At 47.6% G+C, this 26,478-nt stretch overlaps 1 protein-coding gene across 6 annotated transcripts in view; it reads right to left on the minus strand.

Moving 5' to 3' along the window:
- Nucleotides 1–14,458, minus strand: part of GNB1L (G protein subunit beta 1 like) — a 68,673-nt gene extending 54,215 nt beyond the window's left edge. Inside the window, exon 1 of one of the 6 annotated variants that reach the window (XM_075898305.1) lies at nt 14,332–14,458. The gene's annotated coding sequence lies outside the window, so the exon portion shown is untranslated. Of the gene's footprint in view, nt 1–14,222; nt 14,241–14,283 lie in introns of those variants that run through there. The other 5 variants (XM_075898304.1, XM_075898310.1, XM_075898306.1 and 2 more) reach the window with 5 other exon arrangements.
- Between the last annotated feature and the right edge of the window lie 12,020 nt (nt 14,459–26,478).

Consider the following 26,478-nt stretch of genomic DNA (forward strand, 5'->3'; position numbering starts at 1 on the left):
TGCTCCACGTCTCCCTGGTCTGCTGCACCCCCCTCCCCCCCAGCAGACCAGGGAGACACGGAGGACCAGGGAAGCAGACCAGGGAGACATGGAGGACCGGGGCGGTGGGACCGCAGCGCGTCTTGGTCCTGCAGCCCACGTCTCCCTAGCTAGTGCGCCCCCCCCTCCCCCAGCAGACCAGGCTTTTCTCGGAACGCCTGTGGTAGAGCAGCTGGGGCGCTGCCGGTTGGTCCCGCAGCGCCGCTCTCGGCACTACAGGACCAACCCAGCAGCACCCCAGCTACTCTGCCCCAGGCATCCTGATTCAGCCGCTGCTGGTCAGTTTCAGCAGCGGCTGAATCAGGACGCCTGGGGCAGAGCAGCTGGGGTGCTGCTGGGTTGATCCAGTAGCACCGAGGAGCGGCGCTACTGGAGCAACCCAGCAGCACCCCAGCTGCTCTGCCCCAGGCGTCCCCAAGTCAGCCGCTGCTGAAACTGACCAGCGGCTGCCTACAGGAAGCCCGAGGCAGAGTTGCTCTGCCCCAGGCTTCCTGGAATCAGCCGCTGATCAGTTTCAGCAGCAACTGACTTGGGAACGCCTGGGGTTCTTAAGTTGAATCTGTATGTAAGTCGGAACTAGCATCCAGATTCAGCCGCTGTTGAAACTGATCAGTGGCTGATTCCAGGAAGCCTGGGGCAGAACAACTCTGCCTCGGGCTTCCTGTTGTCAGCCGCTGGTCAGTTTCAGCAGCAGCTGAATCTGGATGCCAGTTCCGACTTACATACAGATTCAACTTAAGAACAAACCTACAGTCCCTATTTTGTATGTAACCCGGGGACTGCCTGTATTATGGAAATTAATAAATAACTTTTCTTTATTCACCCTCTCCACACCACTCATGATTTTATATACCTCTATCATATCCCCCTAAGTCTCCTCTTTTCTAAACTGAAAAGCCCCAGTCGCTTTAACCTCTCTTCATATGGAACCCCTTCCAAATCCCTAATCATTTTAGCTGCCCTTTTCTGAACACTTTCTAAGGCCAATATATCTTTTTTGAGGTGAGGAGACCACATCTGTACACAGTATTCAAGATGTGGGCATACCATAGTTTTATACAGGGGCAGTAAAATATTCTGTGTCTTATTTTCTATCCCTTTCTTAATAATTCCTAACATCCTATTTGCCTTTTTGACTGCCGCTGCACACTGCGTGGAAGTTTTCAGAGAAGTATCCACGATAACATCAAAATCTCTTTCCTGATTTGTCATAGCCAAATTAGCCCCCATCATATTGTACGTATAGTTGAGGTTATTTTTTCCAATGTGCATTACTTTACACTTATCCACATTAAATTTCATTTGCCATTTTGTTGCCCAATCACTCAGTTTGGTGAGATCTTTTTGAAGTTCTTCACAGTCTGCTTCTGTCTTGACTATCTTAAACAGTTTAGTATCATCTGCAAACTTTACCACCTCACTGCTTACCCCTTTCTCCAGATCATTTATGAATAAGTTGAACAGGATTGGTCCCAGTATTGACCCTTAGGGGACACCACTAGTTACACCTCTCCAATTCTGAAAATTTACCATTTATTCCTACCCTTTGTTTCCTGTCTTTTAACCAGTTCTCAATCCATTAAAGGACCTTCCCTCTTATCCCATGACAATGTAATTTACACAAGAGCCTTTGGTAAACGACCTTGTCAAAGGCTTTCTGAAAATCTAAGTATACTATATCTACTGGATCCCCCTTGCCTGCATGTTTGTTAACCCTTCAAAGTACTCTAACAGATTAGTAAGACATGATTTCCCTTTACAGAAACCATGTTGACTTTTGTCCAACAAATTATGTTCTTCTACATGCCTGACAATTTTAATCTTTACTATTGGTTCGACTAATTTTTCCAGTACTGAAGTTAGACTTTCCAGTCTGTAATTGCCAGGATCAGCTCTAGAGCCCTTTTTAAATATTGGTGTTACGTTAGCTACCTTCCAGTCATTAGATACGGAAGCCTAATTAAAGGATAGGTTAAAAACCACAGATAATAGTTCAGCAATTTCCCATTTGAGTTCTTTTAGAATCCTTGGATGAATGCCATCCGGTCCCGGTGATTTGTTAACGTTAAGTTTTTCTATTTGTTCCAAAACCTCCTCTAATGACACTTCAATCCAGGACAGCTCCTCAGATGCATTACCCACAAAGGATGATGCATATTTGGGAATCTCCCTAACATCCTCAACCGTGAAGACTGAAGCAAAGAAATCATTTAGTCTAGAGAACATGACCTATGAAGCCAGGCTTCATGAACTGGGCTTGTTTAGTTTGGAAAAAAGAAGATTAAAGGGGGACATGATAGAGGTTTTCAAATATCTAAAAGGGTGTCACAAGGAGGAAGGAGAAAATTTGTTCCTCTTGGTTTCTGAGGACAGGACAAGGAGTAATGGGCTTTAAGTACAGCAAGGGAGGTTTAGATTGGACATTAGGAAAAAATTCCTAACTGTCAGGGTGGTCAAATATTGGAATAAATTGCCAAGGGAGGTGGTGGAATCTCCCTCTCTGGAGATATTTAAGAACAGGTTAGATAGACATCTGTCAGGGATGGTGTAGACGGAGCTTGGTCCTGCCTTGAGGACGGGGGGCTGGACTCGATGACCTCTCGAGTTCCCTTCAAGTCCTATGATTCTATGATTCTCTGTAATGACTTTATCATCCTTGATTGCTCCTTTTATATCTCGATTGTCTAGGAGACCCACTGGTTTTTTAGCAGGCTTCCTGCTTCTAATGTACGTAAAAAACATTTTGCTATTTCTTTTTATGTTTTTGGCTAGCTGTTCCTCAAAATCTTTTTTTGCTTTCCTTATTACATTTTTATACTTGATTTGACAGTGTTTATGTTCCTTTCTATTTATCTCTCTAGAACTGGACTTCCACTTCTTGAACGAAGCCTTTTTGTCCCTCACTGCTTCTTTTACATGGTGGTTAAGCCATGGTGACTCTTTTTTAGGTCTCTTACTGTTTTTTTAATTTGGGGTATACATTTAAGTTGGGCCTCTATTATGGTGTCTTTAAAAAGTTTCCATGCAGCTTGCAGGAATTTGGCTCTAGTCACTGTGCCTTTTAATTTCTGTTTAACTAACCTCCTCATTTTTGTGTAATTCCCCTTTTTGAAATTAAATGCCAGAGTGCTGGACTGCCGAGGTGTTCTTCCCACCACAGGAATGTTAAATGTTGTTATGTTACGGTCACTATTCCCAAGTGGTCTTGTAATGGTTATCTCCTGGACCTGATCCTGCGCTCCACTCAAGACTAAATCAAGAATTTCCTCTCCCCTTGTGGGTTCCTGTACCAGCTGCTCCAAGAAGCAGTCATTTAAGCCATTGAGAAATTTTATCTTTGCTTCTCTTCCTCAGGTGACATATATCCAGTCAATATGGGGATAATTAAAAAACCCCATTATTATAGAGTTCTTTATTTTGGTAGCCTCTCTAATCTCCCTCCACATTTCAATGTCAGTATTGCTGTCCTGGTCAGGTGGTCGGTAATATATCCCTACTGCTAATTTCTTATTAATGGAGCATGGAATTACTATCCATAGCGATTCTATTGAACATGTTGATTCATTTAATATTTTTATTTCATTTGATTCTACATTATCTTTCACACTACATCATACATCCTGGGGAACTACATTATCTTCCACTCCGCCACCCACATGGCCTGCTTTATCCTTCCAATATATTTTATATCCCGGTATGATTGTGTCCCACAGATTTTCCTCATTCCACCAGGTTTCAATGATGCCTATTATGTCAATCTCCTCCTTTAATATGAGGTACTCTAGTTCACCCATCTTATTAGTCAGACTCCTAGCATTTGTGTAGAAGCACTTTAAAAATTTGCCACTGTTTATTTGGCTGCCCTTCCCTGATGCACTGGATTCCTTTATATGCGGTTGTTTGTCTGCTCTGGCCCCTGATTTGTCCTCTCTCCTCCTCTTTCTGACTACAGCTTAGAGCAGTGTTTCCCAATTTTATTTGGCCAAGGAACCCTTTTCAGCTTTTCAGAATTTCAAGTAACCCCTAGGTTTGTCAAGCAAAAAAAAAAAGGGGGGGGGGGGGAAGAGGGACCCACCAATTCATGAAAATCCCCATCAATGCATGAAAATCACATTCCTTCCCCAAGACTCCCCACCCCTTCCTTGAGGCCTCATCTTCTCTGTTCCCCTCCTCTCCATCACTTGCCATCCCTAGCCCTTATACACTCTCACTAGGTTGAGATAGGAAGTGTGGGGTGGGAATGAGGGATTTGGGTGTGGGAAGGGGGTAAGAAGTACAAGCTCTGGGAGGGAATTTGGATGCAGGAGAAGGGGATGTTGGCTCAGGGAGGGGGCTCCAGGCTCAGGAGTGTTGGGCTCAGGTGGAAGGTTGGGGTATTGTGCAAGCCATGGGCTTGTGGATGTGATGTTACAGGAGTTTGGGCTGGATATGTGAGGGACTCAGGGCAAGAGGTTTGTGAGTTTGATGGGCTCAGGACACAGATTTGTGATGTGTGGATGGTGCAGGAGTGTTGTGGCAGAAGACTGAGGATGTGGGGATGCAGGAGTTTGGGGATGTAAGAGGCTGAGGACAGGGGGTTCCAGTGTATGACAGGCTCAGATTTGGGGTCGGATGGTGCAGGAGTGTTATGATGCTGCAGTGAGATGGGGGTTTGGCCCCAATTCGGGGCTTGTTGGCCTGGCTTCATTTTTAAATAAAATACTATGTTAAACTCAAAAGGTTTTAGCATTGTCTTTATTTATGAGAGGAGGGAGGAACCTGTTTTGAGTCAAGGGTTTTGACCCACAGAAAAGTCAGTTGGGGCCACACAAGTGAGATGCAAAAAAAACCCCAACAACCCTCCAAAAATACCCAAGCCTCACTAATGTGGTCCCAAATGTGCTGGTGGGGGCAGAAGACAGAGTGAAAGTGGGTACTGGGGCTGGAGATAGGGTGCTGCTGGGTAGAAGGATGCTGGCTCAGGTGGCGGGGTGCTGGGGCAAGGTGCTGGGGCAGGCAGGTGGCAGGGTGCTGGGGTCAGGGACATGATCCTGCTGGGCACTAGGGTGACTGGCAGGGTGCTGGGACAAGGAATAGGGTGCTGCTGGGTGCTAGCGTGGATGGCAGGGTGCTGGGGCCAGGGACAGGGTGGTGCTAGGGTGGATGGCAGGGCTGCCAAGGAGTGGGATAGGGATGGGGTGCAGGATCTGGGAGGGAGGTGGGTGGGCGGAAGGGGACAAAGTCTGGGTGGTAGGTAGGGTGCAGAAGCAGGCTGGATGTAGAGTGTCTGGCCAGGGGGAGGGAGCAGGAGCAGATTGGGGGTAGGGTGTCTGGTTACTCATAGACTCATAGGCTTTAAGGTCAGAAGGGACCATTATGATCATCTAGTCTGACCCCCTGCACAGTGCAGGCCACAGAATCTCACCCACCCCTCCTAGAATAATCCTCTCACCTATATCTCAGATATGGAAGTCTTCAAATACTTTGAAGACCCCAAGATGCAGAGAATCCTCCAGCTGTGATCTGTACCCCATGCTACAGAGAAAGGCGAAAAACCTCCAGGGTCTCTGCCAATCTACCCTGGAGGAAAATTCCTTCCCGACCCCAAATATGGCGATCAGCTAAACCCTGAGCATGTGGGCAAGACTCACCTGCCAGACACCCAGAAAGTTACGAGGGAGGGTGCAAGGAGAGGACTTGGGTAGGAGTTGGACCTCTCTGATCTGGCTCCCTCTGGACCTGACTGGTCCCAGATGAGTGATTTTTAGACCAGGGGAGGTCATTTCAGGGCTCCTGGTTCCACCCCCCTCCCCACTAGGCTTCTTTGCACCTCTATCCCCTGCAACCCAACTGAGCTGCCCACCCCTGCTGGTTCCCTGCACCTCTCCCAAAACCATGCCCCACAATCCAAGGGAGTGCAGCACCAGTTCCCTGCAGCCCCTCACAGCCCAGCTGAGCTGCCCATCTGTTCTGTATGCCCTCCCACATCCACCTCAGGCCAGCTGAGCCCCGTTTCCCTGCCCCTCCCACAAGACCCCGCAAAATTGCTGAGCCAAGCGCCTATTCCCTGCCCCTCCCTCCTCTTGAGTCTAGCCCCGGTTCCCGGCATCTCCCTCCTCCTGCAGCCAAACTGAGCTGTGAGTTCCACACATGCACCCGTACCCCGCAGCCCAGCCCAGCTCCCGGGACCTCCCCACTCTGCAACCCAGCTGAGCTCAATTTCCCTGCACCTTCCCCCAAACCATGCAGACATACTGAGCTAGCGCTGATTCCCTGCCCCTGCCTCACTCCCTCCCTTTGGCTGTGTCTACACTGGCGAGATCTTGCGCCAAAGCAGCCGCTCTGGCGCAAAAACTTGCTTCCTGTCTACACTGGCCATGTGTTCTTGCGCAAGTACACTGACATTCTCATGTATGAAATCAGGGCTTCTTGTGCAAGAACTATGATACTCCTGCTCAGGAATAAGCTCTTTTGTGCAACTGTTCTTGCGCAAGAGGCCAGTGTGGACAGGCAACATGAATTTCTTGCACAAGAAAGCCATATGGCTAAAATTGTCATTGGCACTTTCTTGGGCAAGAGAGCATTCACACTGCCAAAAGCACAGCTCGCACATGGCAGTGTGGACGTATTCTTGCGCAAGAAACCGCCAGTGTAGACATAGCCTAGGAGTTTCCTCGCATGAGCAAAATGAATTTTGTGTTGTGCACCAGCACTGAGTTCATGTGGCTTGTTTGGATGTGCCATTGTGGCACCCAAGTTATTAATAAATATTTTTAAACCTTTACCTTTTCTCTCTGCTGCCATGTCTCCTCCCCTTGTTCCATCAGCTCCCCTGGTGCCTGCTGCCCCCAACTCCTCACCCTCTTCTGCTGTCCTGACTCCTGCTCTTCTCACTCCCCTCAGCCTTCCTGCGACCTGGCCCCCTCCACCAGCCCTTCTCTCCTCCCTGTGCCCACTCCTTCAGTATCCCCACTCTGATCATGTGAGCTACCCCTCCTTATCCCCTCTCCTAACACCTCCCTCTACACACCTGGCCTGCCTCTCTCCTCTGGTGCTGGTCCCTCCCCTGCAGGTGTCTGCCCTTCTGCTTCACCCCCAGAATCCCCTGGCACCTGCACCTTCTCTTACTCCTGCACCCTCCTGTTGCCTCCCCTTTCCCTCACTGCCCCTACCTGCTTTACCTTCTTTTTCTCTGATGCCCGCCCCCTCACCACCTTCTGCCCCCATTCCCTTCATGCCCTGTGCCCTCACACATGACTTGCTCCAGCCCAGCCTTTCTCATGCCCACCCCTTCTTTCAAGCCTTCTCCCAGCACCTCCTCCCCCCCCAGCCCACAATGCCCTTACCCTCTCCCCTCCCAGCATCACCCTGTCCCCCTCCCACTGACACCTCCCCTCCTGCCTTTTTCCTCATTGTCTGCACTTGGCCCCCTGGCATTTGTCTCTCTTCTACCCTGTCCCTTTGGTGCCTTCCCCTCTCTTCCCCCTCTCCCCCACCTCCGCACAAGCCCCTTCCTCTCCCAGCCCTTCCTCTTCCACTTCCCCTCCGCACAAGCCCCTTCCTCTCCCAGCCCTTCCTCTACCTTCTGCCTTCCACTTTGCTGGGCTGGAGTCTGTGCTCCATCCCCGGAATCGGAACCCGCAACTCAGCCGCGCGGCGCAACGCAGCATCCAGCAGTTTTAAAATCCCGGGCCATGACGTTACGTCACACCCAGGCGTCTCCCCGCCCACCAGTTTGAGCACGCCACACAGGGCAGCAGCAGCCAGCAAGAGGGCGCTCAGTGAAGGTTACGCATGGCAGGGATGGGACAGGGCTGGGACCGAGGGAGAGACACTCTGGGGCCTGGGTGGGAGGACACGCAGGGAGGAGTGGGGGAGTGCCAGCTCCTCGCGGAACCCCTTGTTTTGCTTCGTGGAATCCCAGAGTTCCCCGGAGCACCAATTGGGAAACACTGGCTTAGAGAATCTCTATCAATGGATTCTCCTTTAAGAGAAGTCTCCATCCGATTTATGTGCTTCTCTGCACCAATCGGCTTTCCCCATCTCTTAGTTTAATAACTGCTCTACGGCCTTTTTAATATTTAGTGCCAGCAGTCTGGTTCCATCCTGGTTTAGGTGGAGCCCATCCTTCCTCTATAGGCTCCCCGTCTCCCAAAAGTGTCTCCAGTTCCTAAAAAAATCTAAACCCCTCTTCCCTACACCATCGTCTCATCCACGCATTGAGACTTTGAATCTCTGCCTGCCTACCTGGCCCTGTGCGTGGAACTGGAAGCATTTCCAAGAATGCCACCATAGAGGTCCTGGATTTCAGTCTCTTTCCTAGCAACCTAAATTTGGCCTCCAGGACATCTCTCCTACCCTTCCCTACGTCATTGGTACCTACATGTACCACGGCCATTGGCTCCTCCCCAGCACTACACATAAGTCTATCTAGATGCCTTGAGAGATCTGCAACCTTTGCACCAGGCAGGCAAGTGACCATACGGTTCTCCCGGTCATCACAAACCCAACTATCTATGTTTCTAACGATCGAATCACCCACTACCATCACCTGCCTCTTCCTAACAACTAGTGTTCCCTCCACCACAGAGGTATCTTCAGTGCAAGAGGATACCGCAACATCCCTTGGAAGGAGGGTCCCAACTACGGGATGGTTTCCCTCTGCTCCCATTGAATGCTCTTGCTCTGTTCCCTTGAGACTTTCATCCTCCTTAGGAGCACTGGGACTCCCAGACTGGAGGTGGGACAGTACTACAGTGTCCCGGAAAGTCTCATCAACATAGCTCTCTGCCTCCCTTAGCTCCCTCCAGTTCAGCCACCCTGGCCTCCAAAGCCGGAACTCAGTCTCTGAGGGTCAGGAGCACCATGCAACAGGTGCACACATACACCACCCGCCCACAGGGCAGGTAATCATACATGTTACACTCGACACAATAAACAGGATAGCCCCCACTCTGCTGCTGGGATTCAGTCTGCATTTTTCTTATGAATAAGTTTAATTATAAACCGGGCTTCTTATTAAATGTCTGAAATAGAGATTATTATAAAAGTTATGTTTAAAGACGGTCAGAAGAAACTAGCGCCCTCTAACCTTCCCCTATAAACTCCCTCTCAAAACTCCCAGTTAGCTGCTCCTGTTCACATGCTCCCCGAACCACAGGCTCATGGTCTGTGGATGGGGAAGCCTGGAAGCATCCTGGCCCTGCCCCTTCCATTTAAGGCCCTGCCCCTTCCAGTGCAGCCCAGGGCCACTTCAAAAGTTTTTGAAGTGGTCCCTGGCAAAAAATTATTGCCCACCCTTGCTCTAAGACCTACCATGCTGAGTTACATGGTTAGAACACAGGTTGGCGCACACAAGAATGATAAAAGTTCATTCCTGCAGTGTAGCTGAGATTAATCATGTGTTTTAAGTATGTTTCTGAACCATACTACAACCTGGACTTATGCTCATGTGGGAACACAGTTAACAATCCCCTTCTATGCTACAAGGCCAATATACTTTTTAATCCAGTCAAGAACTACCCTTTTGTTACTGGTTAGTAGAATTTGCAGTGTACATAGGACCTAAATGTCTGGTTTTTTACAACTTGGTTCATCTAACAACTGAAATTTAATGGGTCATATTAGAAGGCCGACCTATAGCCCTTCACAGCTGTCAAACATCCAGCTCTTTGGAAGAATTCCTTTATACATCAATGCTTTACAGCAAGTCATATATGATTACCACCCAGTTAAGCAATATTGAATAAAGCCATCATAAGAAGAATATAATCAAAATGCATCATAACAGGGACTTTTGGAGCTTTTTATATAGAAAATGGGGGGTTTTAAATGGGGGGATGAAGAGATTCAGGTTTTGAACTGCTATGTTCATATAAATAATTCAAACATAATACATTTAGAAGTTTTTTGATACTAGAAATAGTATGTTTTAAGATAATTTGGGATGACCTCCTTTATAGCTTTCACACAGGCAAGTAATGCAGCTATCTGAAACACAGGCTTTGGTTTTAGTCCTGGATGGCAGGGCTTAAGTTACAACGCCCTGAGTCCCTAGTTTTGCCCCTTTGCCCTTGCTTCCTAATTTTTACTGTCACAAGGGGGTCACAATTCAAAGAAGTTTGAGAAACCCTGATGTTTATTACTTGGTTGCTGTAGAATCAGAAAACCACCAGAGGGAGCAAATGTAAATAGAGTATATTGTCAAAACTGTGACAATTTCCTAATGAGGAAAAAAGCTTCAGAGGGTAGCCGAGTTATTCCGTAACTGGGAAAACTTTAAAAACAACGAATAGTCTAGCAGCTTAAAGACTAGAAAACATGTAGAGGGTATCCATGAGCTTTTGTGGGTACACCCCACTTCTTCAGATAACTGGAGTATTAAAAGACCAGATCCAAAAATAAATAAGGGAAGGTGGAGGGGAAGGAGAGAAAAAAAGTAGTGAATTAGATTGTTCAAGTTACAAGAGGTCAATAAGAACATTTTGCATCTCTATAATCAGGACTCGTCAAGCGGCAGCGAGCCCCACTTGCCAGCCGCGCGGTTCTTCACTCTGCATATGCACAGATTGTTCTGCGCATGCGCAGATCGTTCCATACCGGCTCTTCCAGGGTGTAATCTACTCACCACGGGCGAGTAGATTACACTATTTGTCGAGCCCTGTCTATAATTACCCATTGGTTGGTTGGTTGGTTGGTTAAGTGATTAGGATGTGGAAGGTTGTATAAGTAAAGCAAAGCCATATGGGGAAGAAGATGAAGGGAAATATTCATTACCAAATGGAAGATGAGAAATCTAGCCAAAAAAAAGTGTTTTCCAGCTTTTGAGAAAGATTAGTGACAGATAGTAAAAGTGTCTGAGCTAAATTCAATCCTGGTGCAATTCAGGACTATTCCACTGACCTCAGTGGAGTTATGTCTGGAATAAAGTTGATACTATAAAACCATAATGGAAATATGTTTCGTGTGAAGATCTTTAAATACTTACACATTAGTACTGTATTACTATTTTGCAATTTTCCCACTAGGGAAATTGAGGCTTCCAGAAAGTAAATTACATGCTCAAAGTCACAAAGTAAACTAGTAGCACAGTTGGGTAAGGAACCTCAGGGAACGTCTATACTAGGAAATTATTTCAAAATAACTTATTTTGAAATAACAATTCCCAAAATAACTGTTCAAAATAAGTTTATTACCCCTGTAAAGCAGGAGTACAGATTTTAAGATAACCCACCTCTTATTTCAAAATAACAGGCTTGGCAGTGTGGATGCTCAACTTATTATTTCAAAATAAGAGAGGTTATTTCAAAATAAATCCCTAGTGCAGACCAGGGCTCAGAGATGACATTCCATATCCCACCTTACCATAGCCAGTCAATTACACTTTTCCCTCAAGTGGCAAAGCCTCTTTACGGGTAGGAAAATCCACCTGGGTCATCAGACTTATTCTGTAAAATCTGACAAAATACTCCTTTTTTGTTGATCATAAAATAAATGCACAGAGATTACTAGAGAACTTGTAAAATTATGAGATATACACTAAAATTATGAGATATATTCCTTTTCTTTTTGGTATTTACCGATAATGAAAAGCTGATGTGATATATATATTTTAAACTCAATGCACAAGGCATTAGCATCACAAATGCCAGCTGCTATAAGAAAACATTATACCAGAGGCTCTCCAAATATGCTGTTTCCTCCAAATACCTACAACAACTCAAATATTTTAGAGCACCAATTTAACAGTAATAACATACGTGAGGATGGTAATCAAAGTATTATTTTATCCTAGTACTGTCCTATCTAAGGACAAAGATACTACTCCCCTCACAAACACTTCCCCATCTCCACATACTCTTCCTCTACAGGCAGTCCCCGGGTTACGTACAAGATAGGGACTGTAGGTTTGTTCTTAAGTTGAATCTGTATGTAAGTCGGAACTGACGTCCAGATTCAGCCGCTGCTGAAACTGACTGCCAGTTCTGACTTACATACAGATTCAACTTAAGAACCCCAGGCATCCCCAAGTCAACTGCTGCTGAAACTGATCAGCAGCTGATTCCAGGAAGCCCAGGGCAGAGCAACTCTGCCTCAGGCTTCCTGTAGGCAGCCGCTGGTCAGTTTCAGCAGCGGCTAACTTGGGGACGCCTGGGGCAGAGTAGCTCGGGTGCTGCTGGGTTGGTCCAGTAGCGCGGCCGCTCCTCGGCGCTACTGGACCAACCCAGCAGCACCCCAACTGCTCTGCCCCAGGCGTCCTGATTCAGCCACTGCTGAAACTGATCAGCAGCGGCTGAATCAGGACTCCTGGGGCAGAGTAGCTGGGGTGCTGCCGGGTTGGTCCAGTAGCGCCAAGGAGCGGTGCTGTGGGACCAACCGGCAGCGCCCCACCTGCTCTACCACAGGCCCCGGGCTTTGCTCCACATCTCCCTGGTCTGCTGAGGGGGGCACTAGCTGCGTCCCCCCCAGCAGACCAGAGAGACGCGGAGCAAAGCAGCGGAGGACCTGGGCCGGACCCGCTGCGCTTCCAGATCAGCTGGAAGCGCCGGGTCCGGCCGGGTCCTCCGCGGCTTTGCTCGGCATCTCCCTGCTCTGCAGACCAGGGAGACGCTGAGCAAAGTGGCGAAGGACCTGGGGCCGGACCCGCGGCCGCTTCCAGATCAGCTGGAAGCACCGTGGGTCCGGCCGGGTCCTGTGCGGCTTTGCTCAGCGTCTCCCTGGTCTGCAGACCAGAGAGACGCTGAGCAAAGCGGCGCAGGACCCGGGGCCAGACCCGCGGCACTTCCAGATCAACTGGAAGCGCCGTGGGTCCAGCCCCGGGTCCTGCGCGGCTTTGTTCAGCGTCTCCCTGGTCTGCAGACCAGGGAGACGCTGAGCAAAGCGGCGCAGGACCTGGGGCCGGACCCGCGGCGCTTCCAGATCAGGGAGCCAGCAGACCAGGGAGACGGGGAGCAGCTTTTCTCACCCCGGAGGAGGCGGGCGGTGGGACCAGTCCTCTGGGGCGAGAAAATCCCCGTTAGTATCTGCGGATCCGATGTAAGTCGGATCCGCGTAACTTGGGGACTGCCTGTACTTCAAAATTCTAGGCATCTCTGTCAGTATTATTAACTAAAAAGAGCATATGAAACAAATTAAATGTGACCATCTCTAAGGATACATTACAGCAGGGTCTAGACCAGACAGTCGGTGAGAAGGATCCCACATGAACAGAGTCAAAGATGGAGTAGCAGATAACAGTCCTGTGCCAAATCACTGCTGCCAGCTTACTGTCCTTTATGGAGGAAGCTCAAAGGCTCCAACAGACTAACAGACTAACTTGGCTACCCCCTGAAGCTCTCAAAGGCTCCAAATTAGGAAAAAGAGGAGCTAGGCCTGGGAGGGAAAGAGCACAGTATTATCTGAGGAAGTGGTATGAAGCATGGTTCTTAAATACTGATGAGTTCTGATTTCATTTAGCTTTTAATTGAGCTCTGATTGTATAATTATATAACAAATTACTGTTATTTAATATTTGTGTCCAAAGATCCCACTCTGCTTCAGGGACCATTTATGCAAAACATTAGGCAATATGCAAAGACCTGACCCTGCTCCAAAAGACTTATATTAAACATATGTACAGTCAATGTGTTGCCATGAGGTATGGATGCTAAACAGGAAGTCCCAGGGGTTTCATTCTGGGCTCCTCCACTGACTACCCATGTGAATTTCCACAAGTGACTTCACCTCTCAATGACCCAGTCTTCCCATTTGTAAATGGAGATGACAGTCTCACAGGTGTGTTGTAGGAATTAAATGAGGTCATACCTGAAAAGCAACCCCCCCTCCCCCCCATATGATGATTCCTCCAGTAACACTGACTCTGGGCCCCTCAACCCCTCTTCCTGCCGAGGTCCCCCCCAGTGCAGCACTGCACAGCCCCGCTTCCCCTCAGAAGAAATGGCAACCCCGCATCCCCATATATCGCAGATAGGGCCCCTCGCCAGCAAATGGATCCCCTCGCCCCTAGCACTGTCAGCGACATAGGCCCTTCGTGGGCTCGCAGGGCCCCCTGCCTCAAGCAACACGCTTCCCCGCCTGCACAGTGCTCCCCGCAGCGACACGGGCCCCTCCCCCCGTGGAGACACAAATCCCCCTCGCTCCGGCGGAGCCAACCCAGAAAGACACGGACCCCAGTCCCGCCGCAGGGCACCCGCAGTGACACGGACCCCTCGGCCCCGTCCACGTGGGTGCCGGATCCTCCCCGCCCCGCCTCGCGGCAGCACGAACCCGGCTCCGCGCGTGCTCCCGAGCCCTGAGGTGGCGGTGGTGCCTCACCGGGCTGCCGGGGGCATCTCTCCGCGCTGTTGCCTGGGGTGACTGAGGGGCGGAGAAGAGAACGAAACAGATCGGTCACTCGGCGCTCTACTTGCTACGTCTAAAGTTCCATAAGGGGACCAGACTGAGGCAGCAGAGCGTCGAGTTCCACGATGCGATACCGGCCGGGATAGGCAATCGCTCGGAGCGCTAGACGCCTCGGCTCCATGACTGAGATCGCCTTGTTCTCGGCAAGAGAGCTGAGCATGCGCCGTGAGGGCCAGGAGGCGCACAAGCTCGTGGGAGCCCTGGAATGGGAGAGCCCTGGTTACCCCGCCCACTGGCTTGGTGCTGTACAGCCATAGCCCTATGGCTCTGGGCAGTGCCTTCCGGCGGGGAGGGCAGCTGCCGCTAATGTTCCCTCTAATCTATTCCATCCATGTGCAGAATAAATGTTTTTGTGTGCGAGGTGTGAGAATGTGCACCACCAGTAAAACCACGCCTCTTTGCTGTAGAAATTAGAATGTTTCCCAAGCAGCCGCACAAACTCACAGATTAAGGGAATACTGGCTATCACCTGTGCATGGGGGGAGGAGAGAGGAGTGGTTGACCCACAGAAACTTCAGTCAAGGGGCAGGTAGGGTTGCCAGATGGTTTCAGAAAAAATACCAAACAACCACCACAACAAAACCACAAAATTTTACCCTGTGCTGGGCCGGACAGCTCCCCTGAAGAACCTAGTAAGCACTAGGGATGCCAGGCTGCCTCTGTATTGAGCCAAACAGGCTGGGATTTTCACCTCCTGGCCAGGAAAAAATCAGAAGGTATCAGACATTTTAGGTGTCTGGTATTTTCTGAATTTTTTTACCAGATAGGAGGCGAAAATACTAAATTGTCCGGCAACCCTGGAACCACACAAAAGTGAAAAGCAAAACAAAATACAAAATAAAAACCTTCACTGACATAACCCTGACTGAAAAGACACTCCCCAGATTCCACTTGAGTACCAGAGTCTAGAGCAGTGGTCCCCAACCTTTTTAACCACAAGATCACTTTTTCAATTTAAGTGCAATGTAAGATCTACCTTAAACCTAGATACCCTTGCCCCACTTCCTTCCCACCTCTTCTTTGAGGCCTCACCCCTGCTCCACCCTTTCTCCAAGGCCTCACCCTGCTCACTCCATCCCTCTTACTCCCACATCCTCACCCTAACCCTAAAACAGGCTGTGGTAGGAGGTTGGGGTGCAGGCTCTGGTCTTGGGCCACGAGGTTTCTAGTGTGGGAGGGGCTCTGGGCTTAACCCAGGATGGGAGGGAGATTGGGGTCCAGGAGGCATTTCATGGTGCAAGCTCTGGGAAGTTGTTTGAGTGCAGGTAGACTCTGGGGCAGGTGGCTGGATGTAGGAGGAAGTTCAGAGCTGGGACAGGGGTTCAAGTGGCAGGCTCTGACTGGACACCTTTTAACTGAGACAGCTTCCGGGTGGTGGAGCAGCAGGGTTAAGGCAGGCTGTACCACTCCTGAAAGGAATTGGCACATACAGCAGTAGCTCCATGGCACTCTGTGCTGCCCCATATCCACAGGCACTGAGCCCACAGCTTCTACTGGCCATAGTTACCAGTTATTGATCAATGGGAGCTGTAGGAGTGGGGTCTGCAAGCATGGGCAGCAGGTGTGTATAATTTTTGGTGGTGCCCCATTAGCCACACCTCCTGCCCCTGTTAGCCACGCCCCCTGATACCCCCCCCCCCCCCCACACACACACACCCGTTAGCCATGCCTCTGGAGGTAACGCCCTCGGGGCAAGATGGACATATGACCAGAAGTAAAAGGTGTCATGTCAGCCTTCTCAAAGGGCTTTTCCCACCATCCTCCTAACAACAGGGATTAGTTTGGCCCCCACCAAACCCGCCGCATGCAACTATCCTGCAGTTGCATTAACTCAATGTGTGTGACAGAGAGGCAGAGAGGCAGAAAGGCTGGGGAAAGTGTTCCCTCTAAGGCTATGTCTACACTCACGGCTTCTTGCATAAGTACTGCTGTTCTTGTACAAGAACCCACAGAGCATCCACACTGCCTGCCTGCTCTTGCGCAAGGAAATTTACAGTACAGCGTGGTAAGAGAGGGTGTCTTGTGCAAGAGCTACACTCTTTTCTAACAGGTGTAAGTTCTCTTGCACAAGAGGGCAGTGTGGATGCTCAGCAGGGATTTCTAGCGCAAGAAACCCCTATGGCTAAAATGGCCATTGGAGCTTTCTTGGGTAAGAGAGCGTCCACACTGCATGGATGCTCTTGTGCAAAAGCACAGCTTGCACATAGCAGTGTGGACATGTTCTTGTGCAAGACTTCTTTGGCGGGGGAGAGATCCAGCTCCAAATATTGCTGGAGTAGGGCTCCTGGCTCTGAATATTGCTGGAGCCTGGGCACCATGAGCCCATATAACTCATTGCCCATGTCTGCAGGCAAGGTCAGCATGTGGAGATCCCTGCTCTGCCTCTCTCAGGAGCTGCAGGGACATGCCAGCCACTTCCAGGAGCAGCAATTACCATAGGTTAGGTAATTGCTGCAATAGGTTAGACATTTTAGAACTCACTACTCAAATAATTAAATGTAAGCATAAGAGAGAAATGAAAATTATGAAATGCACAGACCAGTTTAAAACCAAAAATAATCCACTTTGCAAGTAGTAACAACTCCCCACGTGTGAATTGGGTTGAGAGATGAGAGTGATGGATAGTATGTGTTTGTGAGAGTAACAGAGAGACCAGTGTGTAAGAATGACAAAGATTTTCATTGCCAAGCTCCCTCCTCCTCCCCTTCTCTTTGCGGAGATAGGATACAGATGGGGGGGCGGGGGAGGGACACCCTGACATCAGCGCTCACTCTTCTCCCTCCCACACCTTGCACAAGAAGCCAGAGGCTCCCGGGGGCAACTCCAAGGCAGAGGATAGGAATAGCAGGACAGTGGGTGGAGGGGCAACTGAAGTGCCAGTATTTGATAGCTTCCTGGCCAAATCAGTCAGGATCATCTGTCAGAGGCTCCATGATCTACCAGTAGATCCCGATCTACTGGTTGGTGACCACTGGCTAGGGGGTCCCAAGCTAGTAAATTCTATGGATCCCCCAAGCTCTGGGATGGGGCAAAAAATGAGGGGTTCAGTGTGTGGGAGGGGGCTAGGGGAAGCGAACTTGGGGTATGAGGTCTGGGAGGTAGGGTGCAGGAGTAGGGTGGGTGGGTAGGGTGCATGGGTGGGGCGGCCGAGGGGTGCAAAAGTGGGCTGGGAGTTGGAGGCTCTAAGAGGATGGTAGGGGTACAGGAATGGGATAGAGATGTGGGGTCTGGGCATTGGGAGGACTCTTACCTGTCACAGCTCCCCACAGACATACATGAAAATGTGTCCACTGCCGCTCCCAGACGCCACCCCAGCAGCTGCTATTGGCCTCAATTATGGCTAATCAGAGCAGCAGGGGAAAAGCCTCCAGGCAGACCATGGAAATGCTTCCTCTTCCCTCTCCCCAGACAGGCAAAGCCTGTGTGTGGGTTGGATCTAGCCTTGGCTTGCCTGACTTTGGCCCATGAGACTCGGGGTTCCCCCATTCTGCAGCAGGACCAATAGTTTTGGTCAAGATGCAGCCAAAGTCCAAGCCCCAGAAATTATAATAAAAATTAAGATTTTGGGGTGTGTACCAAAGCATCTGCCAGTCTGGATTTGGCTCATGGTCTGCTTACTGCAGTAGTGGGCAATCTGCAGTCCATTGGGGTTCTATGGGTGGCTGGTGAAACATTTTGTTTTCCACTGCCCACCCGCAGGATTACCAGATTCTACCAGTTTATATCTGTGTAGTTTTTTTCCTACCAGTATTACTGAAGCGACACACATGTAAAGCAGGGGCACATGAAATGAAGTGCACGCTGAGCGTACACAACATTACCTGTTAGAGCTGTGCACTTCCTCTGCATCCTATTGAAGAGCTGCTATGGTTCAGTTGGCACATCCCACAAATTCTAGGTACACAAGCACAGATAGCAAAACTACCCTGTCCCAGAATATTCTGATTACAACCATCTTGCAGCTCACTGAGATGAAGGAGGTCCACTCATGCATCACACTCACTAGCCTGGTCACTAGCCTATTGACTAGTCCTGTTTTGGAGTATAAATACATTTACAACAATCAAAAGGAGATCCTAGGTTTGCCAATTCTTCTGTCATCTCTACAAAAGGCATTTGGTCCATCCTGATGAGTTGGCAACGCTGAAGACAGGAAGAGACGCTTTGTCTCTTCAATAAATGGACATCCTAAGCTCGATTTCTTCATGATTTATAGTACAATGTGTGGACCCTCACCTCACATCTGGCAGCGCTATTTTAAAATGCACTTTCTTCCACGTGGAGGTGAGGACTGAAGGCAAATAAAACTGTTTAAAATCCAGTGATGACATTAGTTATCCTATTACCATGGTGTACCATGCTTGATTCCCCCCCCCCCTTTTTGTAGAAATAAAGACACGCGCTCCCGCCAAAGATACTAAAATAAACTGTGTTTCAGGCAGTTGTATGGATCAATCCATTATTAACTGCCAATATTATTAGTAGATTGTGTAGTTGTATGGAAGAAGCTTTGATTTGTGGTCCTCTGTGTTGTTTCCTTTTACAAATTAAAATTCACTCCAACATCTAGGAAGTAAAATAACAGTTTAAGATCAGTAAGATGATCCTAGCCCAAGATAAGAAAATAAGAGTGGTGTGCAGCTGCTTGTTGTTTCTGCACAAAGCAAGATGGCAATTTTTTAAAAAAGCATTTAGTGATTGATTTTGGACACCCAGATTGAGAGATCCAAAAGGGATAAACCAAGTGTTTCAGAAAGAGGACGTTCCTTCTGAAAATTAATATTCTTTAAAGGGTCTCAAGTTGGACATCGTAAATCACTTTTAAAAATCTCGATTATAATCTTTCCAGGTCTGATTTTTCAAACCAGCTTTCCAATTTGAGCTTGCACATAATTTTTTGCTTTCAAAATCTGTCACTCTGTGTACTTATATTTTAATCAGTCAATGAGGTGTATTTTGAGCAAAGCAAATAGTCTTACAGCACCTTTGAGCAAAACAAATAGTCTTGCAGCACTATACCCATAACTATTCTTTTCTAAATGTACACGGTATCTACATTTTTTGTTGGTCTCTAAGGTGCTGCAAGACTATTCATTATTTTTTAAAGTTTTTTCAGTTATAGACTAACACAGCTACCCCTTTGAAACTTTTATACCTAGGGTAGTTTTCTAGAGCTATGTAGTTCGTGGTCAAGAGTTGTAAAATAATACTTAACCCTCATATAGTATTTTGCTGACAATCATTCCAATATATCATTCTGGTAAACATTAGACTCACAGTTTTACAAAGAGGAGAATTGAAGCAGAGAAGTGAAGTGGCTTTCCCTAAACAACTGAAGGAATTGCTGTCAAAGAGGGAATTAGAACTCAGGATTAGCTGGCTCCTTTTTATAGGCTTAGGATAATTAGATCACAAAGAAGGTTTATGTATCAGAAAGCTTGATTGAAAGATCATTTTAAGTACCTATATCACAATGATGGGTATAATAGAAAGTCCTGAGGTAAACAGCATTCACAATACTGTGCAGTCTATTAAAGGGACATTGCCAAAGCTGTTAGAATTAACCTAGCAAAACAGATATCTTCAAAATTTTTGTTTTTATAAATCTGAAACTGTTCTCTTCTAAAGGTCTAGCAGTAGAGGCATTATTGTTGAAGGTTCTTTGTGTTATATTGATCTGCTCTTTCAGCAGTGTTCACATGCAGATACTTTATTCTTTATGTCCTTGCTGATTCTTAGCCACCAAACTAGTTGGCCAGTTCACAGCATTTAATTAAGCCTTGAGGTCTTTCATGGATGAGGTTTAGGATTTCTCTCATTTCTTTTGGAATTACAATAAAATTGCATTTAATCATGAGTCCACTTGACTCAATTGTCCAAGCTCCGCAACATTGTTTCTTGTCTCTTCCTTAGTGTCCTTTAGGGTGCATCTAGACTGCAGGGATTTGGGTTTTTTTGAAAAACGGCTGTTTTTCCCAAAAAAATTTCACTTACGTACACACTTCTATTGCATTCTTTTGAAAGAAAATCGAAAGAATGTAGGGGTTTTTCTCACATCGATAAACTTCATTCTATGTGGAATGCCTTTTCTGAAAGAGCTCTTTCGGAAAAAGGCATGTGTGGACACAAAAGAGGGAGTGTTTTTTGAAAGAAGAAACCTCCAGGAAAAAGCACAGATGCCCTGGTGGCCACTCCGTCCATAGTAATCACAGCTTAAATGCAAGATAGTATCCACACTGACTGGATGCTATCTTTTTAAAAAGCAGAACGCTTTTTTGATGCGCTTTGGCAGTGTGGACGCTCTCTTTTGGAAGAAGTTTTTTTTGGAAGATCTCTTCCAAAAAAGCTTCTTTTGAAAGAAGTTTACAGTCTAGATGCACCCCTAGATACATTCGCCAGTTACCTTCCTGAAGCTGAGAGTCTGTTAAGGTTGTCTTTGTTGCTGGTGTAGTCTCTCGTAGGGTATGGCTACACTACCCTCCTTTGCATAAGCGGGGCGCCGCCATTTTTAAATCCCCGCTCATTCGAACCCCGTGCAGCGCGGCTACACGGGGCACGAACTAGGTAGTTCGAACTAGGCTTCCTAGTTCCAACTACCGTTACTCCTCGTGGAATGAGGAGTAACGGTAGTTCGAACTAGGAAGCCTAGTTCGAACTACCTAGTTCGTGCCCCGTGTAGCCTCGCTGCACGGGGTTCGAACGAGCGGGGATTTAAAAATGGGGCGCCCCGCTTATGCAAATGAAGCCCGGGAAATTCAAATCCCGGGCTTCATTTGCAAGTGTGGTATGCCTACATTACCCCGCTAGTTTGAACTAGCAGGGTAGTGTAGACATACCCGTATTTAGCAATTGAGTTAAATAACATTAACTTTAGCAATAGGCTTTGGCATTTCATTGGTGCTTGATCTAGATCTCTGCTGATGAGGATAAAGTCATTTCAGGTCTATTTTCAGCATAAATAAAGACAGTTCACATAAAGATCTGAAAAAATTCTCACGTGCCAATAAAATTGCCTGGCATTTCTTTTCAATCTGCGAATATCATTTTCCTTCTTCTTTGAGTTTGTGAGAACAAATGCAGATGGTTTCCACTCAGAGTTTTGTTGCAACAATACACAACACAGGCCATAGTTGCTTGCACCGGTATTGGATTCGGTCATGTCACGGTACTTAGAACTAAGTATGATAAGGAATGAGTATTTGGCTAATCATATAGTTGGTACAAATTGTATTGATTACACGATTAGTTGATAAGGGGAGGAACGCTGCAAGCCACAGCAGGAGTAGAAATCACGGGGGAGGGATCACGTGATTTCTCTAGCCGTGGGTGACGGGAGGGATCACATGAGGACTACCTGTTGTGTTCTGGGGAGAACTGGCTTTTAAGCCAACTTTCCCCAGAACCAGCTCTTGTTCCCCCTCTTGCTGCCTCTGATACAGTGGCAGCAAGGCGGGGCGGGGGGGTAGGGGAGCAAGCAAGTCATCAAGTACTCAACTGGACTACCTGATAAGCTTAGGCTTATTGTGTAGTTGAGTACTCAATTACCTGCTTACACCCCTACTTAGAACTGGAGCTATTAAGATAATTTCTTTTTACCTATTCAAAGCAAATTTTTTATTAGTCTCCACAGCCAATATGAGTTGGGCTTTAACAGTTTATTCAATGGTTTTGACACTGTAGAAAGGGGAGCAGGGGCCGGGAGCCATACACTGTCCTCCCTCGCAGGGAGGGAGGCTGGGAGTCATGCAACCTCCTCCCTTGCAGGTAGTAGGGGCTGGGAGCCATGCACCCTCTCTGTCCTGTGGGGGGGGGGGGCTAGGAGCCATGCGCCCTCCCCCTCATGGGACTCTCCACTGGTCCTCTCCCTCCCAGTGGAACCAGAACTACATGGCCTCCCCCATCTGGTGGGGAGGATACAGAAGCCAAGAGCCTTCCTTACAGAGGCATCAGAGTTGCATGCCCTCTCCCTTTGTAGGGGGTGCCAGGAGCTGCATACTCTCCCACGTCACTGGGGAGGGAAGGAGTCTTGTACCCTGACCAGAAGCCACACACCCTCCCCACTTTCCCAGCCCCATCACACACACCCTCGGCCAAGACCCTGCACCACCAACCCCCTCAGACATATCCTTGGCCAAAACCCCGCACTCCTAGCCTGCTCTCTCATACCCTCCAAACTGAGACCTCCTCCACAGCCCCCTCACTCCCCTCACTCACCTCTTCCACTGAGACCCCACACCTTGAGTGTGCTCCTGCACCCTCCACCCAGCAAGACACCTACCCCCAGAGAGAGGGACATTGGTGAGCGTAGTGAGCAGGAGGCACAGCTCCCTACTAATTAATAAGTTTTTAATCTTTTATAGCAATTTTCATTCCAAAATATAACAAAACTGCAGAGATGCAGCAATGCAGTCATCTCTTGGTGGAATGGCAGCAGCTAAGAGAATAAATAGCAGTGTGGGGAAGGTCAATTTTGACCAAGCACAACAGGGCAAACTCCTGTTATGAAGTATAGTCCAAGCATAGCACAGGTCTTTTATTTAAAGTTTACTATAAAAGATCCACATGAGTGACATGGATGGAATTCATATGACTTCTTTTACAAAGATGATGGGCCAAGGTGCTGCTGTTGGAATTTAACTTTATTGTTCCAAGGAATTTACATATTTCGGACTGACCCTCATGTGACAAACAGTGGCCAGATACACTGAGAAACCATCATCCTAACCAATGACGGAACATGGAACTAGTGGCATAGCCAGGATGGGATGAGTGAGTGGGCCCTTACTTCAGGTGGGCAGGCACTGATGGGACCACCTCTCCACCCCTCCAGCTGGTTATAAGGAAGGGAGGGATAGCTACATTGGTCCCAGCCATCAGTCAGGGCATGCCATGCTCTTTCCCATGGAATGCTCCTGCTGGGGATGCAAATTAGGGCTTGCCTTGCTACCGCACCCAGTGCTTCCACTGGGGAACAGATCAGAATATGGGGACTTGCCCTGCTACACCCTCCCACTCTTGGTGTTTTGAGAAGGGTCAGGACATGAAGGCTTGCCCCATTCCAGCTGGTGCTCCCAGTGATGAGTAGGGTCAGGCCTTGTCTTGCTTTGCCTGCCCAGCTCACTGCTCCCAGTAGGGATCAGTTTAGGATGGGACTTCACTTGCCCTACTCCGGCCACCCACTGCTTTCCCTTTTCTCGACAGGGAACTAGGTTGGGACATAAAGGCTTGCTCTGCTCCACCTGCACTCTGCTCCCCCCAGGGAGTGGGGTCAGGGTGTCGATGCTTGTCCCACTCCAGCTGTACATTGCTCCCAGCAAGGAGCCAAGTCAGGACACCCATGCTCCATCTGCCTAACAGAATCGGAGCTTACAAGGCCCAAAATCCACTCCCTGGCAGGAATGCTGGGTGAGTGGTGTTAGAGAAAAGAAACTGCCCCCCCCAGTAAAAAAGTTTGGCCAGGCCGCTCTTGACTCCTTGAGAGAAACCGGCCACACCCTTCCTGCATACCATTGCCTTTAGAAAAGGGGAAGGTGTGAAAAGGGGAAAATAGCCTCAGATTCTCCCACCCGTCACCTTGGCGTGAGAACTGTGGGGCTTACCTGGTCGCATGAAACCTGCACAGTTTCAGCCCAACCCCTGGGACATCGACCCCCCCCACTTGGTGACCATGGGGCCATATATGGTAATATGCAAGCGCAGGAAAGCGATGTGCAGATTTCGGGATAAATACCCATGGCACAGTTCGCTCTAGGAGGTCTTCGCAACACACGTACCACCGCGTGTGTGCCTTCTCGTATACTTCAAAGCGCTGCCAGCCTGATCAACTGACCAGCCACCTCCCCCGACTCTCGAGCGTAACCAAGGCCTTCACAACTGAACTGATATCTCTGAAATGTTCCGTGTGCTGTGTAAGTTGGTATGTATGATTTGATTTTTTCTTCTTGTATAAGCTTAGTGTTGTAGTTGTTTGTGGGTAGTACATAAGAGTTTGTAGTTATCACTGTTATTTTATTACTGTAGCTGGATATTTTAAGATTACAGATTATTCCCCTTGCCATTCCCATCCCTATATCTCTGACACATTTTACTAGAAACCATAGAATAAATATAATAAATACAGTAAATTCATTATTAACACGGTCTATTAAAAATCTTAGAATTAATACTATAAATTCACCACTGTCATAAATAAATAATTTTTATTTGATAAAACTGTCCATCTGGTTCTGTCCTTCCCCCCTTGGGTATTCATCATTGGACCTGTGATTCTCGCGACAAATGGAACAAGATTAGCCCCTGACTCCATTCTCCAGGTCTGGCTGGAGCACCAGGCAGAGAGGGGCTAGCCCCCATGTTTGAGCAGGAGCAGAGACAGCACTGGGGATGGGTAGACCTGGATCCTAAGTGAGTGGACCATGGTGCAGCCAGAATCATCCATGGCTACACTCTTGAATTGGCCCTTTGCCATCAAAAGCAAGGATTTGGTGCTTGTGCAAATGGAGAACTCCTTCCCCTCTGAGTCCTTAAAGCTCTTATAGCCATTGGAGCCAGAAACTAGATGGAGACATAAGTGCATGCATTTAGGAAAACTTTTAAATATAAATTATTCCTGAACTTTTTTCTGATACCTTACCAAATTCAGTTAGGACAGGCTTTAACGAACCCTACCTCTTCAATGGTCATGCTGCTGTAATTTACCAGGAACTCTCTTAGCTAACTGATCCAGTCAGGGTTCCTTTGTAATTTTTATTTTTTCTAAATAAGAGGAAATTTGCTTCCTGCATGAGATTGTCACCCACTTCTAATTTTTGTGGAATAATTTCAATTTTATGTAGGCCTTTAATGGCAGAACCATTAAGCTAATTATCACAAAACATTTCAGCCAAGCACAATTGCTGTTAGACATGTATTTACCACAATTGTCTGACAGAGCAAACTGCTTAAAATGACAAGTTGATTGCTGAGGCAGAGAGCAATTAGCATCAATTTATTAAAACAGTCATTAATGAGCAGGTAAAAGAGCCATAATTACATATTGAGCCATAATTAAATGTCTAGATTAGTAAATTGAAATTCTACAATTATAGCAGAAATACTGTAGGCAGGACTGTAACTGAAACTCTGGGTTTCTGGTGACATTCTGAACGATAGCCCCAAAGCAGCTGTGCTGGCAGACTGAAGACAGTTCAGAACCCAAGCTGAGTCCATTGCTCCTTAGTTGACAGCTGTGCAGAAATTACTCCCCCACCCTTGGAAAGTGGGAAAGTCTCATATCGCTCTCCAAATACATTTAGGCTCACTTGAGGTGGGAGGAAGAGCACTGAAAAAAATGAAGGGACATATTTCTAGCCTTCTCAGCCAGAACGGTTGCTATGATGCAATCCCAGTGAAGGACAAAATGGGAGAGATCCTCGGACCGTAACAGGAAATAAAAAGGGAAAAAACACCTTACTTCATTAGTTTATAATATTTGATTACAGATATGAAAACAACACCCTTGTTTTATGCAGCATTTAAGAGGTAGATTCTCAGCTAGTGAGAATTGCTATAGTTTCATTGAGATTCAGGTGAGGATCTACCCCCCATTTGTATTCTTCTAATAACACTTTGTATTTCAATGCAGCTTATCTAAGGATCTCAGCTTTGAAAGCTAGCACAACTGTATTGGCAGATAAACAATACTCTACCCTGATTATAGAGGGGGTAAACAAAGCTAAACAGTGTGGGATCTACAGAAATACGTAATCATCTAATCCTCAGGTTTAGGTATCTAACTGTCAGTTTGGCTTCACTGTAATCCACAAAACTCTCACTGGCCTCTAAGTTTCTGCCTCTGAATACACACACTGCAGCCTTACTTTAGACATCCAGGTGCTTGTTACCCACCTAAATCCTGGCCTAGAGCAATACATAAAGCAGGGAAAGACAGGTGTTTGGTCACCAAAGTTACATGCAGAGCTGAATTTGATAGGCAATGTCTGAGTATGCCGGTTGGATAGGGTTCCATTCGGAGTCTGCCAGAGAAGAAGGTGCCTAGTTTATAACGTTTACCTGAAAGGT

Source organism: Pelodiscus sinensis, chromosome 15 (genome assembly GCF_049634645.1).
Source record: "Pelodiscus sinensis isolate JC-2024 chromosome 15, ASM4963464v1, whole genome shotgun sequence".
Taxonomy (NCBI): Eukaryota; Metazoa; Chordata; order Testudines; family Trionychidae; genus Pelodiscus; species Pelodiscus sinensis.